The 16,974-nt window shown below is 39.2% G+C and overlaps 1 protein-coding gene across 6 annotated transcripts in view; it reads left to right on the forward strand.

Annotated features, from left to right (window-relative positions):
- Positions 1-16,974, forward strand: part of ZNF536 (zinc finger protein 536) — a 1,807,595-nt gene that overhangs the window by 697,843 nt on the left and 1,092,778 nt on the right. The gene's annotated exons all lie outside the window — the stretch shown is intronic.

Consider the following 16,974-nt stretch of genomic DNA (forward strand, 5'->3'; position numbering starts at 1 on the left):
CAAAATGATTATTATATTAATATATTAATGTGTTAATACAAGTCATACAATGATACACAATCATTAATTTAAAAGCATATTATACATGTATTGAATAGAATAGAATAAAAACACGTAATAAAACAACAAATTACAGTCTTAAACAGCAACTAATCAAATGTATTTCCAATTACTCTGTGCACTTAATAAAACCACCACCTTTAACACATGATAAAGTGCTATATGCAGCGATTTATTTCCTGTATTCAAACAGTAACCCCAAATTACTACACTCTGTAATTCCCCACAAAGGGCCCCAGCATGCTCATGTAGAGGGGGCCATTTTCCCGCCATTCTGTGAGAACGTGGCAGGCTGTTTCCATTTTGCCTCTAATGCCAAATATTAGACATATGCTGTCCTCTTTCTCTATTGTAATTACGATTCCTGTATTTGACAGTACTGGGAGCTTATCTACTCTTAACAATAGTATAAATCTGTGCAGGGCTGGTGAAGAACACAACTTCAGGTAACCTTGCAGGGGGCTTTAAAGGTGTTTATTTATTAACATATTTATTTCAGAATAACTTTTAATGTTTCCAAATGTGTGTTGTTTTTTCCCTATCCCACCTTTCTAGTTTGGTTACCAATTTCATTGTAGCATGTAGTAATTTTCTTCCCAATAATGTGTACATGCGATATTCCAAGACGTATGTTCGCCATCTTGTCACGTTTATCATCAGCGTTGGCATCATCTCCCAGCAGTTTTAACAGTGGACACTTAGGCCTGCTTCTAGATTGTATATGTAAGTGTCTGTGTGGGCAAAGAAATAAGCCCCAACTCCAGTTTATCAGTTCTATTTGTGTACTCGACCCCCTGCCCAGAATCTGCCCCCAGAACTTTCCCTCTATCACCTTCAACCATGTGAGGTCTTGCATGATAAGGCCCCTAATCTGTACAGCATGGTGGCACAGAATCACATTTTGTATAGCAGCAGTACACCCTTTAAGCTACAGCCTGAGTAATCTCTGGTGAATTTTGCTATCATAACTGTTAATACTACTGTTTTTCTACATTTCTCAGACATGATCCTTAAGTAGGAGTCTTTGGCTATTCCTAGACATTTAAAATTCCTTACATTTTCGATGTGATTCCCTGCATTTAATGCTTTTATTTTTTTAAAGGTAAAGGGTTTAGTTGAAATAAAATGGATTTTAAAGGTTAAAAAAGGGGGGTTGGGCCCCCATTAAAAAAACATGAAAAAAACATTCAATGCTTTTTTTCGATGTTTTTTTCTCTCTGGTTTGGCATTCGATGCTATTGCATTCGATGCAATGAGTATAAACCCAACCAATGTATGTAACCGAAGCAAACAATCTCTGTAACCAATACTTAAGTAAGCAATCTATGTAACCATCTTCTTAAGAATAAGCGCCTAGATGCCTGTGGGTTAAGTGTGCTATACAAATGTCAACATAAATAAATACATTTGAATCTACTGCCAGAGACTATCGCTGTCAGTGAAGTAAGATGTGTGCAATGCTCCTGGTGCTGCCACTCAGATACGTGGAGAGGCGGTGAGAGGCTTCCTCCACCTCGCCCATTCACTCTGTGTGAAAAACACATGCATCTCGGCACGCATTGAATGTTCATGTGGGCGGAGAAGTCTGACACTGTTACGAATCTCTCTGTTTTTTACATTGCAAAAAGCAGACGGATTCCATAGGGGCTTCTGTAAACACCATCTGCATTAAACAGCCATTTAGGATTGTTTTCATGAATGTATGTAAGACAACACAGAAACCCGATTCCTAGCAGATTTTAACCTGTTCCTGACATTATTCAAAAATGTAGGATCATACGGAAGCCTTCCTCACTTGGCAATTTATAGGCTCCATCAAAATGAGCCCCTCACTCCAGCATTTCATGGCAATGAGTAGCTGGGATTGTTCCCTGATTTGAGGTTCTTAAATTGATGTTTGAATTTTTCCAGATGTCCCGTGCACGACCCAGCGACAGCAAATAGTTACCCGAAAAAACATTCTGATGATTTTCGTCAGTGCACAACATTCACAGCTTTGCTCTTCGGTGGCATTTTAGCACATCTGAGCAACCTTTAAATGTGCCTCGTTTCCCCATCCGCAGTGGGGTGGCTCTCCCAAGATGGTATGGCGAGGCTAATTTGCCCATGTCGTCCTGCTTCCACCAATTCAACACCCTGCTTGCACGCTGTGCTGCTGAGCCACCGCGCACATGCACTGCGCAGTTCTATCGCCGCCGCTACCAAAAGGCACGCCAATGGAGAGCATGCACCTGAGCACAAAACACTGCAGCGGGAAACCCTGCTATGAGCTTTTTCTGCATATCGTAGAGTGTGTTCCTATGGGGTTTTGCCATCATAAAACGTTTCTGTGAATTAGGCCCTTCATCTTTTATTTTCTTGTTGTGAATGAACTGATGACGCCGCTCGGTTTTGCACCTGATGCAATTCTAAAGTAACATCCACTGCGCCATCGTGAGGCCACTGCAAGGAAGAGGGACGGACACATTGGAAGGGAAACGCAATAGTATATTTTTTGGCAGGAAGGAAGACGCAATTTAGCTGTGCCTTTGGCTTGGGGAGAGGGCATCTTTATGATAGTTAACATACAAATAAGTTAGAAAAGCAAAACAGGGCGACTTGGGAACACCGCGGCTAGATGATGCCTGGTGTCTATTTTGTGAAGTAAAGTGTGCACTCAAGCCTCTCGAGGAACAATGGGGCAGCAGGAGTTGTCGCACCTGGTCATCATCTGAAGTGGGAAAGCAAAAGTCTGCCGTGAATGCCAGCCAACTAAGTGATATTTTTACGGGGTCTCGGGAGGATAGCTCAGGGGCAACATGCTCGCCGAAACAAGACGACGCGAAGAAACACAGGTTCGATCCCCGGTCCGTGCTTAGAAACTCTGGGTATTAAGCTCGTTATAAAAAAAACAATTATAAATGATAACTATCAGGATCACACAGAAATTAATAATAACGGACAAGTACTCCCATGCAAGTTTCGGTGAACAAGTGCTGCAGGCAGTACACAGACGTCACACTCTGTGCCCAGGAGATAATAAGCTCAAGTAGCAGAGGGACTTCTCACCTGCGGTGAAGTGTGTGCCCTCCCCCTTGAACCTCACCAGAGTGAACCACTGATGTGTGGATGGGTCAGTGGGGGAAGGCAGTGCACATTAAGGAAATCCACTGCAGCCGCCGTCAGACTAAAGTAGGTGGTACTTTTGCAGCCATGAAGTTGGAAAACTACACACCGCATGCCAGTCCCTGTCACACCCAGTTTTCAGAATGAACACAGTACACGTCCTACATATCACATATCCCCATCTTGAACTTGCAGCACCTGCTGGCCACCTTAAGTTAGAGTGCAATACGGCGCTTGCACAAAGTCGGAGTCAGCGTCAGGGTAACGGGCAGTTCCGGAGGATCAAGCGGAAAACAACTCAGCAAGTGGGGTGTGGCATTGTAAATCATATCAAATAAAAAGAACCTGGCACCTGTGCACGCAAACAGTGCACGCATTCTGCAGGTACAGTAATGTCAATTCAGCGCGGTCCCAAGCAGTCTGTGTATCATGTTGGAAACTATATATCCATATTCACTTTAAATGCACTAAACACAAGATATACTACATTGACTATACGGTAAATCCATGATGCAAAAATGACTATGCGCTGACATTGCCCGGACTTTGCACAACAAAAATACACTTTTCACGGCTCCATGAATCAGTGGTTGTGTTGGCGGTGCAAAGTCACTTTTCAGCAGTACAGAGTCACTTTGTACCGGGCAAATATTCCATGAGTCGGGCCCTAGGCATATTGCACTATCGAGGGCTCAAACCCTTGTCTAGGATAATCACCCTCCCCAGAAGAATGACAGCTGTGCAGCTCCTCCAACACGCAGTATCGGGGTGGGCGTTCAACATATGACAATAAGAGGCAAAAACATGCAAAGCGCATAGTGAGTACTGCAGCAAAGCGAGTGCTGGCACTGGTGTTGGCAATCAGGCAGGGCATGGTCCTGCTCTGGGAAGATGAGGAGGTGGCACCCGCCAGAGAAATAATATTGCACAATTTTGCTGTACACTAAAGGCATCTTGTGCCAGAAGTTGATGTCAGCAGGTAGGGGTCTAGATGAAACGCACACTTTTCAAAGCTGACGAGGTTTGAAATGCTCTCTGTGTTTTTAGCAGTCAAATACTTCTGCCTTGGTGGCTTCAACATCCACACAGGCTTCACATGCCATGGCTGTCCATCTCCTGAATATACTTAGGAGTCAGCAGACTCGGCCTCCACGCGAAAAACAAAGTTACTTTCATGATGCCATAGGGCCGTTGTGCACACTGCCTCTCAATTCATAGCCGCTTGACACACTGTCTCTTGAATAGCTTTCCAGACATATTATCAGCACAAGAGGAACGTTTGCCTTTAACCCCTGGTGCACACCTGTGGAATATTCAGAATCTTTCAAACAGAAGTGAAGCAACGGTCGCCATTTGCAGCTGCGGCAGTTGTTGTCATTTCTTGCTGTTCAGGCAGCTGCCTGAGAAGGAGGAACAAAAGCAGAAGGATTTCCAAATAACCAGGATGTCATACACTTGCATTTTCTAAATGTTAATATAGTTTAAAGTGTTTCAGTGGCAACATGGACACTCACACGCTTTTTTTACAACTAATTTCTAAAATTCTACATTCGAATGGTTAATTGGAAACTTGGCACATCTCACTTTTATTTTGGTTTTGCCATTCAGTGCGTTGTTACATTAGTGATCCTTACCATCCTACATACACAACCCTAAAGCCCTGAAACAATGGTTTCAGGTGATCCAGAATAGGGCGCATTGGTTGATTTTTGACTTGAACCCCAATAGGCCTCATTACGAGTTGGGCACAAAGGGATACCGGGCACCGTTAAGGACATCGTTGCCGGTAATCCCTTTGCCCCCTATTCTGAGGTCCCTTAGCGGGAGCCGCAAAGGGACCAGGGAGCAAATAACGGTACCGCAAATGCGGTACCGTTATTAGCTCCCTCCCCATTCCCATTGAGCCCTATGGGGGCTCAAATGGGAATGGGGATTGCCTTTTTCAATGGGGACTTACTGGTCCCTCCAAGGTCGGAATGGACCGGTAAGTCCCCATTGAACCAGGTCAGAGTCAGTACCGGTATTGGAGGCAGCCATGGTGCTAATAGCACCATGGCTACCTCCAAACGCGGAATGAGGCCCAATATGTCAGGCCAGCTATCAAACCCTTGCATTGGTTACCTGTAGATCAGCATATAATGTAAAACTCCCTGCATTATCAAGAGTTCTTACAGGAGACTTGGTCTCAAAATCAAAAAGAAATGCCCTGCTAGGCTATGATGGTATGCCAATGCTTCTTCCTCAGACCATCAGGTGCTACAAAAAGAAAGATGGCGGTCAGCTGCTGAGCACTGCAGGAGTATTTTTATGGAACACTCTCCTCGTCCACATGGAGGTCCTCAGATAATCATCTCTGCTTCGGAAAACAGATAATATTTGAAGTGCAATCAAGATATGTGCCCTGGTGCTTGCTGGAACCATTACCTCTTAGTTCTTGCCCCACTTCCTTTCCTATTTCACAATGTCTGGGCAGCACCAGCAATCTGTCATTATGGCTAGGATCATCCCATCCCTGGGCTGGTCTTGAGGTATTGAGTTGGTTGATAATGGTGGTCCTTGGGATGCTGCCATTATGAAGTCATTGATTCTCTCCTACTGTAGTTCTACGCTAAGCATGTGATGTTTCTAGTACACTAACAGCGTACGCAACTGTACTGCACTAGTTATCACAAAACTGGATCTATTGCACATCCTCCCTCCCTCTTCACGTACCTGTTTCTAAATGTTCCAATGCTTCTAAATGTTCAGACGCGCTTCCCCTCCCACTCGCTGTACCCTTGTCCTACTAGGGGTGCAATTAAGTGGTTGTGCTGTGGCTGTGCCTCTCAACACAATAATACACAAATGAGCAAACAAATAAATAAATAAATAACCACACACACACACACACACACACACATACTCCATACAACGAAAGTAAGCTCAATAAGCCAAAGATGAGTCATTCTTCCATTGAGAATCCTGTAACGTATTGAAGTCATTGGGGCTGATTTGCAAATAAGTGTATATGCTTTACAAATATATATATATATACATTTGGCCAAATGCACACATAATTTACCAGAAGAAAGTCTGGGTTGACCTATACCAGGAGGGGGCTGTTTGAGCTATTAGATTTACAAATTAAATGTATCTGAGAATCTCCGAATTACACCTGACTTCTGCCAGACTTATTAAATCAGGTCTAAAACTAAGTTACTCAGAGTACCTGCTTTAGTGAGTCAAATAGGCCTCGCCAGGTGTAATTCAAGAGTGTACCAGATCTACGCCTGGTAACTACTTTGTGTATTGGGCCCATAGCTGGTAACATTAGAGGCCCGAGCCAACCTTTTAGCTCAGCACTACATTATTGTTTTATGTGACATGTCTTTGCCTTTGTTGCTGTCAGTCCAAGTTCCGCTGAGTATTGATGAGAACTTGTTTTCCTTGATAAAGAACTATTGATTCGTTCTTAGGCTTTTAGAATAGATGCTTACATGCACAATACATCCCTTTTCAATCATAACTTTATTTTGAAGTGCCCTGCCACTCATTCATATGCATAGAACTGTTTTAATTCAATAGTGGGTCAGGGCAAACAATCTCTGTGTACTATAGACTCTTCACGAAAATCAAGGATTTCATTCAAAAGAAACTTTAGATATTTTAAAACTTGAAGCCGTTTTTGCTATTGTCACATTTATTTCTCTGAAAAAAAAGTACCTTTAGAGTAGTCATGTGTGCCTTTCATGTACTTTTCCACTAACATCCTGCAGTTTCCTACAAGTTGCGGCATTGCATCTCTGCTAATTTATTGGTATGTAGCTATCACTCAAATATACCAAATACGTCAACTTGTGTTGCCATAACTTCAATTACAAAAAGCTACAGGTCAACATTGCAATGTGGAGCGTGTCTTAAGGATCCATCCTCTCCACTATAGTCTTCAAATGGCATGTCATGTTATGTTCTAAAGGTTTTATACTGTGCCGACGAACACCACCATGGCTTTATACTGTGCCGACAAGCACCACCGTGGCTTCACTGTGCAGGTGCCTTGTCCAAGAAATGTGTGTATTTAGCCCCCGCCTGCGGCGTTTGGAGGTAGAAGAGGAAAAGGGCAATAGTGAGGGGGGAGGGAAAAGTGCCAGCTGGAAGAGACACAGACCAATAATTGGGAAGACATTATGGAGCTAAGGTGGAAGCAATATGATTTGCTGATTCAGAAGGAGGGAAAATTCGGCATCTCGTGGTCAGAAGAGTTTTCCAATGATGTTTTTGATCGCTCCTTGACCTACTCTACAATGTATACCCGGCAAATAGGAGGACTCATGAGCAACCATGAATCAGGATTCATTTAGATCCTGGCAGTACTCAGCTACCTGAACACAACAAGAATCAAGGACATCCTCTGACTCCTTAATCCAAGCATGGCGGTCAAGAACCTGGCTCAACTGGAACATGTATGAGACCAGTGTTATCTTAATTGCTGCAGACTCTCTGATATGAAGCTGAATGAATATATGTCTAAAATGACTCAAATCCATAGAGATTCACTCACATCAACGTCTCCTTTCAGCCACACATAACCAAGAAGGTCAACCAGGTATTCATTCTCAGTCATGACAGAATGAAACCTACCTATCTGATTTAGACCTTTGACCCACCCTGACAGACTTCTCCTATCTCAGCTGAATGGTGGCGATGTCCTAATCACTGGAATTTCTGTCTTCAACGTGAGACTGCTAAACAGTATGCTTCCTGCCCTACAGACCTACAAATGGATGAAGAAATTGAACATCCACATCAGTCAGACTCCAATAAATATACATCGGCTAGCTCTCCATATTCGACTGATGCAATAATGACCAGCAACTACCATGTCGTAATGACGAATTCACCACTCTAGATTTGCCAACAAATTTCAAAAAGCATCACCACATTATAAAAACCAAAAATTGATCAAAATATCAGAAGACCACCCTTCTCGTGCTAAGCACCTAAAATGCGGAACAACATTTCACCACACTCATAATGCCCTCTACCTCATGCAGTTACTGCCCCCTTCCTGAAATCACATATTTTCAAAGAGACCTTGTCCTACACCATAAGAACTTCCTCTGAGCCTGGGCTCTGGTTCTTGGTTATCATTGAGAGATAGCCCATCTGGCAATTTTCGATAACCGAAAACCTCCAGAGTAATATATTCAAGTGTTGTTTTCCTCGTTCCTGAAAGCAAGCAAGGTACTCTATATAGTGCAAGGGATTGATCAATTTGAGTACATGAATCATAGAACGTGGATCTGGCTTCACCTAAAATGTAGTGATCCCAGAAAATAGTGTATCAGTGCAGGTGTTTGGAGAAAATGGGTCCATAAAGACATTGGTGAAGTGCCATATTGAAAATGTGAATCACTTATGGGATTGAGGGATCCCAACAGACTGGGTTAGTCTGGAAGTTCTTAAAGGCTGGTCATCTGCAGGGTTGCATATTTCTGTGTTTCCTGTGTTAACCTGAGGATGATTACAAACCATGAAAATAGAAAGTGTGCGTACTGCAAGGCACTGTTGGACAGAGATACAAGATGGTGTATTGAAGCCATTAGCTGGTGTACATTGAAACTACACAGCATCTTTGAAATGCATCAATACAATGAAGTGAACAATTGAAGTACTTTCACAAACAATGCCTAGTTGTTTGGTATTCAGAGCTCCCTTTATAGTGTCTTCCACATCTGGAATTAGATAATCAAACATGACATGATTTTACTGTACCTAAAATAATTTTTTGCAACCGATTTCTGTATCAAATTATTTTTGTTTGTGTTTAAAATGGGATTCCCCCAAAACTCCTCTTCCCCACTACTACCACCCCTGCCCCCGCCCCCCACTCTCCCTATACCCCTAATGTACAAAACACATATAAAAATGCACATCCGCACAAAGTAATTTTGACAAAGTAAAAAAAAAATAGGTAATTTATTTTGGCAAAACAACTGTATACATAATTGATTTTAACCCCTGGCACTGCACGGAGCTGCATTCCACTTCATTGTTTTTAATCCATCTGTGCTAATGCAGAAAGGAACCACCCATATGAAAATCTATCTTGGTCTTGCCACCAACGTGAACAGTACAGCCTGAATGGCTAACCCATAACCCATCTGCAAAGAAACACAAGCAACCCCAGATATGATTTAGCCTTTTTGGGCCTAATCCATAAGGATCAACGTGGTTCCTGGTTTCGTTGTGAAGAAGGGACCCACGTTTGGGTATACCCTCTCTCACTTAGGGAGACAAACAATGTCATGGTTGGAAGGTTATGAATTGATTTTAACTGCTGGTAACTGCTGGGTGAACATCCACACCATTGTTTTATTAATCCTATCTGTACCATTTCAGTGTCATAATTTGCATTTGTTGCCATTGTTTCAATCTCGACAAAGTGCAAGAAGAGGGAGGGGGGAAATGAAGAAAAATACGGTCACTGTGATCATGCTCCATAATACCTTGTATACTCCTGGATTATTGTCAATACCAATACTGTTATCCAACTGTACGACGATCAAGGGTTTATAGCATTACCTATCCTGGGGTGTCAACAAGAAACCGCTTTTCTGAATGAAGTATTTAACTTAGGGAATATAAATTGTATTACCAGTAAATATTGTTCAACAAGCTTATTTGGGCGAAGTGAGGTGAAATGAAATTCGGGACAGGTTATCCTTGATTTAATTGGAAGACAATATTAATCTTAAGGTGTTGCGCTTGGGGGCATCTTTAGCATTCTATGCGTTCTCAGAATAGGAAAACATGAAATTTGACATATACAAGTTTCTTGAGTAAAACACACCTGAAGCTGTGATACACCATTTTATAATGAGCAGAACAAATAAAAACTGAGTAACAATAATTTATACCATTTTATTAGTTCACACTAGAAAATACTGTTTAAGGGAAGTCAAAACTCTTATGCCATGGATGAAAACTGCAAAGTATATCACACTCAATTATCTTCGTAGATGTCCTATATTTGACATCAATCAAAAGTGTGTTCCTCAACAATGATCTACTAGCATACACTTTCAAAATTTATATTCACAGATACTATACACATGCTTTTAAAAACACACTTATTTGTAAATGTTATGATCAGTCTTCATTTTTGAGTGTGCAAATGTTTTTGGAAGATGACAGCTGTTGAATTGGTGTGGTTTAAACAATCCATTAAATTAAGAATGTGGCATTGGATGTGACGTAATTGTGAATTTTTGCAAGAAAACCAGAATATGAGATAGCCAATACATGTATGAAAATTGACATTTCTGGTTATAGAAACTGAATAGTTAACAATTAAAAGACAATACTCAGAGGATCTTTGATTTATTTTAAAGTGCACCTACAGATGTATGGCTAACAACAATGCATTTCATTTCTTTTAGAGTACTTTCCTTGAATGTTTTGGTTAATGCAAAAACATAATTGTATCTCTACAAACGAGTACATTTGATTTGCTCCGAATCAAGCCTTCCCCTTATGCCTATTCCATGTACTGTCTTAACTGTCCTCTTTTTCTGACGTTCTCCCTTTTTTTTCTTTTGTTCAGTATTAGGAAAGTGTTTAATGTAAATGTTGAATCAGTAATGTGTTTCTTTTTGAGGGTAATTACTGAATGCATCTATAATTGTTATATATGTTTCTCGTAACAAAGACAATTTTATCCTAGGTCATCTATTCAATTCTATTAATACGGAATAAATGCCTCCCCAAGGGGCCATCAATATCTATTTGACCCTGTAGAGGTTATTAATGTCAATACAAGGGACATCTTTACTTACACAGACAAATGAGCATGGTCTGTTCCAAACTGAGATAACAAATTGAAGGGCAAGTTGGTGGACATACAAGGATAAAAGGATACCCATTGGTTTTGGATGAGGACTCAGCAAACATTTACTAAACCTATTTACCACAGATTTTAGGTAAATGTCCATCTTAAGTCTTGATAGCTTGTAACACCTTTTTACTGATTCCTGTTTAAAAGGTGGGTTAAAGGAGGATGCCCACTTATTGAACTGCTGCTGCACTAGTCTTACATTCATAGGAATTTGGCATGGGTTAAAACAAACTACCCTTTACTGTGAGGTTCATTACAGAATATTTAACAGAAAATATCTTTGTTTATTAAACCAAATGAACATTTTGTTTATATCTACCTAATCATGTGATACATCCAGCAGTTTATGGCAAGGGATTTTATAATAATGGTCACTTTATAATACTTTTCTGGCCCAGAAGTAGTTTGAAGAAAATGGGAGAGATTAATATTAGATGAGCTTCAATCTTAACCCATTTAGGGGCATTCATAAAATGACTCTCAATTTAAAAAAATGAATACAATTTGTCATAATGTGAAGGCTCTACCACACGTTAGGAAATCTGGACATTTCGATCCACCATTGTTTTTTGGTAACTTCATCTTATTTAAGGCAATTTTAGGAGTTGTATTATTGCAAGGGAATTTGAAAGTAGACTGTGAAGTTTCAAAAATAAAGTTGGAAAAGAAGCACAAATAATTGAGAGATAATATTAGACAGACGATATGGTTTATAGACGTTTTGATTGAATCAAGGTGGCTCCATGGATTGAGAAACAATGGAGAAAATTTAGTAATTAAGTATTTAACTTTATCAAATGTTAATGAACTAGTTAAGGAAATAGTGGCATCAATATATTTTAAAATATGAATTCACAAATATTTGATTGATGAAGGACACCATTTCAATAAAACGGAACCCTACTATTCTTCAAATATGTCTCTCTGCTGGTATATTTCAAATTAATCACATGTGTAATAATTTGGTGGCTATTCCATTTCCACAGCTGCACTTAGATTTTAATCTAATTGATTCTGATTTTGACTTTTATAACACATTTATTCATTCTATTTCCAAAGTCTTACCTATTGTTTTTCAATGAACCCTGTCCATTATTAATGATGAATACCTCATCTACCAAGACAGCTAAACTATATATTTTTCTGTTTAAAACAAATGAGAGAAATATTTTAAATGCCAATACTATCAAAGAATAGGAGAAAGATTGGAATATACATCCATCTCCTGACACATGGGAAACAATGTTGAAACAATATTGTAGTTGTTATGTCACAGCCAATCTTACACAATCCTTGTTCATCCTACATAGAGCTCATCTAGCAAGAATTTCCAAGATTTCAAATACTACTACTTATCTGTGCCCATCATGCCAAACTTCTCAAGCTGACTTTGTCCATTCCATTTTCGAATGAAAATTAGTTTGTGCTTTTTGGGGGATATTATGGAAGTGTTTGCAAACTATATTGAATTTTCAAGAGCCATTATCTTTATATAATTTAATGATTGGTACCCAGGTCAATCCTTATATGGACATAATCTCCACTCCTAGCCTATATTTATTTTTTATTTATATTGGTTTCCATCTTATTCGTCAATTTGGAAGAATGCTGAGAATGTATCTCTAAAGATGTGGAGAAATTCCATATGCTCCTTTCATAAAATAGAGCAAAAAATGCATGCCTACTCCAATGGAAAACTTCATAAATTCATGAATGAAAGAGATGTCTTTACTACATATCTTGGTAATAGTTAAACATTATAGTTGATATTTGTATTATGATATCCCTCACCTCTTCCTTTCGTATTGTCTGTTTGTCTAGTGTGTCTTTTTTGTATGTCTTATCATATTTAGTATTGCTTTGAAAATTCCTCATGACAAAGTTTGCTACTACATATTAACTCCTAATTCAATCATTTTGTTATTTCAAACATGTTGTTATATTTCACATATCAGTATTATTTGTATAACTGAATAGTGATCTCAATATGTTTATTTCTAGATCTAATCTATACTAAAAAAATAATAAAAATCATAAAACAGAAGTAAGAAAGTGTCTTTGCAATGTGATTAAATAAAAAATAATACAGAACACTTCAGTTGGAAAAAGGCAATAACCAGGGAAGGCAGTCCAGGGCAATATGTACCAATGAGGTGAACTGATAGAAAACAGAGCAACTTTTAATCATAGTTTAAATAAGCACTTTTACAAGCAGGAATTTCAGGAGGCTCTTTTGGCAAACCTAAAGCAAAGATGACAGCTATGCTAAAAAGATAAAAACATCTAAAACGTTTTATGAATACCTATCAATGTCAGTTCTCTCGCTTTACAAAAGGAAACTGTAGAAAGACATATGAATCCATTGACTTTCTGCTCTTACATATACATACAATTAATACGCCATCAACATGGGATCCAACACAGTTACTTTTCAAGTTAAAGGATATGCTCTATTCTGCATACATATCTGTTTACATTCCAGACACAAATCTAGATTATGCTTGTTTCACTGCCAAAGTCCTGCAAACTCCCTTTTGTGTGTGTGTTGCAAATCGGTGACAAATGAATGGCACCACATCTCTTATTAAATATTTAAATCTGGGGGTGATTTACATATACTGTATACTCAGCTTAAGTGCAGCAAGTACAATTGCTATTACTGTAAAGTTGCTGCTCTTTAATGCACAGCTGTACACTGGTCAAGTGTATGGCTGTCCTGCAGAGTGCATGCTTCACCATGCCATATTGAGGATCTAGTCCTGCCACTCTGCTTTTCCTTTCAATTGCTACCCTGGTGAGGACCTTTCAGTACTACTTGAAATGCTGGTTCTGAGAGACATGTTCCTTTGCTGACTGTGCAAGCCTGTATGTAAAGTCACTACCTGTTCATGTGTGCTCCAGCATTGCTTTCAGGGGTTTGAGGGGACCTCGCAGGTAGGAATATTCAGTGACTGAAATACCAATAGGGTCCTTGAAATGTTCATATCACCCACATAGTCAGCACGATAGGAACACATTGCCTATCAGAACCAATGGCAGAAAGACTGTGGATCTCTTCAAACTTCTGCTTAGACTTCACTTACTTGGCAAAGAGTGAGCTCTCTTATAGCCTCTCCCATCTTCCATAAACGACCCGCCACTTCAAATAAATAAGAATACAAAAAAGACAAATACAGATGCATTAAAATGAGCACAGTATCTAACACTCAATTGGTTGTGGAAATTCTACAACTCTTTATGGGGTGCATTCACTGTGACGTATGCTCTATAATGGGGACATGTGTCGGAGTGACTTGTATTTCTGGATTTTCGACGGTCATTCCACTATGCAAATCATGGAATTCTTCCATTTGGACGTAGGGGTGTTTCAACAGTTCTAAGGAATTCAGTATTTGCTATTACTGTAGAGCTTCTTTGCTTTGCGCAGATTCTGAATGTTTTGGTGATTGCTGTTGGCACTTTTGCCACTCTTTTTATAATGTTGCGCCTTGTGTGTACCTCTAAATATCTGCTTTTCATCACTTCGTCACCAAATGACAAGGAATCTACTGTGAGTTCGGGTAGACACAAATCTGCAGTGTGTATTTGATTCAGAAAGTAGCTAATATGAGCAAAGCTGACCTACTTCTGACTTGCTCCTATTAAGCCAAGAGTAAGTCAGAGCTACTCACATTAACTTATTGTTTAATCAAATATCCCTCTCTAGCTTTACATGAGTGGTTGAGCAAGAGGTTCAAATGTTGTGTTGTTTTGATATTTTCATTATTTTATTTAAATGCACCAAACACCCTCCCCAACATATTTCAGGACTGGTATCATTTTATATACTAACTCCATTATCAGAATGGGGAAAGTCTTTGATAGTGCATTTAATTAAAATAATGAAAATATTGAAAACACTGTCGTTAACTACTGACATATTGTCATTTCCTGGATCCTATCGTCATTGCGGTTTGGTTTGCAAACACTTGGGTTACGAAATTAAAGAGTTATTTCTTAAGAACATTTCTGCCCCCGTAGTATCTTTAGCACCATTAGTTGCAGTGTAGTTTCTAATAATGTTTGCTAGACAGGCTACATTTACTCACTCTCCTTTCTGTCATGAACAGTTAAGATTTTCTTTTTTTGTTCGAATATAAAATATGTTATGGTGTATGAGCACTCTGCTATTAGGTCTTGTGTAAATGTCTTTAATAGGTCATGTTATTGTAAATTTAGACATAACACTTCTGTTTGTGTGAGCACAATTTGATTGTTAAATACTGTATTTTAAAATGTTAGAACTAGAACAAAAATGTCAGCAAAACGAATTCATTAATTTAACTTAATCATTAACTTTACAGTTTTATAACAATATTCAATATAGGGAAGCCCGAGTTCTGGACAGCTCTACTTTTTAAGTCATGTATCTGCACAGTTGCACTCTTTTCTGAGAGTATCATGCTTTCTGAATTTGTATAATCTGTTTGAATAATCTCTTGTGGGAGATGGTCCACAAAATGTATTTGAATGTCAGACAATTATAATGAATATGTCAAACATGAGTTCACTTTTTATCAGTGTTCAGGTTATTTATGAGCGCTTGATTCAACAAAATATGGAATTCTTCAGAAGTGAAATAGTTAAGGTCAAACTGCAGTTAGACATCTATTGCTGTCGACGAATGTATGTCAAAGGTCAGCCGATGGCGGCAAAGGCAGTGACTGTGCACTATCATCTGAAATAGAGGAAAGACTACTTATATAGCGGCTATCACAGGTACATGAGGATAGAAGCAGTTTAAAGCATTAGTGAGAGTGAAAACTGTGCCTTAAAGGTTTTATAGTGTTATGCTTCTCCATTTGTATCACAAAATCCCATTTAAGGTAATAGTTTATGCAGAATTGGACATACATGTATGTTGACATAAGCATTCATTAGGATAACCTACAGAAAGGAATAGGCTGGGTGGCTAGGTCACAAGTTAGACATCTGCCTCAAACATGGGGTCTGCCTGTGCTTCAGAAGTTGGAATCACAGCAAGATCAACTCATCATCCTTCGATGGTCGCAAAGTTGAATGAACGGGATAATAATAACACCCACTATTACAGTGCTTAGAAGCGTAAAAAATTCAGGAAGAAGCCCTTTATAGAAAAGTGGTATTATCCACTGAGACATGTGACCACAAGCTAGAAGTAGCTATTGTTTTCTTCATTCATTTGCATAAGCACTCTGCTGAAATACCTTTATAATGAGGTCAATCTGCATTTAAGAGTTTGTTTGATATATTTCTTTTGGCGCATGCATATTTTCGGAAATAAATGTGAGTAATAAAATATGAAATATAAGAATGTCAACTAAACGTGAATTCAGTTTAGTGAGTGTGAAAGCTTCCTGTATCTTTTTGCATACCGTACCCATGATATCTGCTTTTTCTTGCCGAGCATCATTAAATACTACTGTAATCAAATGGCCTTGTTCAATGATACAGTCAACACACTGCTATTGTCACACCGAGGCCCATACACTGTGCGAATTGTTCTTGGAATTATATATATATTTTTTTTATTTAACAGTGGTTGTTGGTGTGATCAGCAGTCATGTTGTGTGATTGCAGCTTGGACAGGAATTGAAAGCTCTAGGCCGAAAGGAGCAGGTTTATTATAGGCATCTTAGATTTAGTTTAGTTTAGTTTGAAATTTGATAATGCGCTCCAAACCCATGGGTAGCCGGGCACAGCAGTTACAAGGATACTTAGGCTTAGGTTGCATACATATAGATGAGACATACAGAGGCTACATCATGTGAGATATTAACATATATACAATACAAATATACAAGTATACATGAGATACAAAATGCGAATCTCTCTCATTGGTCAGGTGTCATATAATCAGATCAATCATATAATCAGGTGTCGTTAATCCAGAGTCAACTTTTCACCTTACATCT

The sequence above is a fragment of the Ambystoma mexicanum genome, chromosome 1p (genome assembly GCF_040938575.1).
Source record: "Ambystoma mexicanum isolate Mex_15411 chromosome 1p, UKY_AmexF1_1, whole genome shotgun sequence".
NCBI lineage: Eukaryota > Metazoa > Chordata > Amphibia > Caudata > Ambystomatidae > Ambystoma > Ambystoma mexicanum.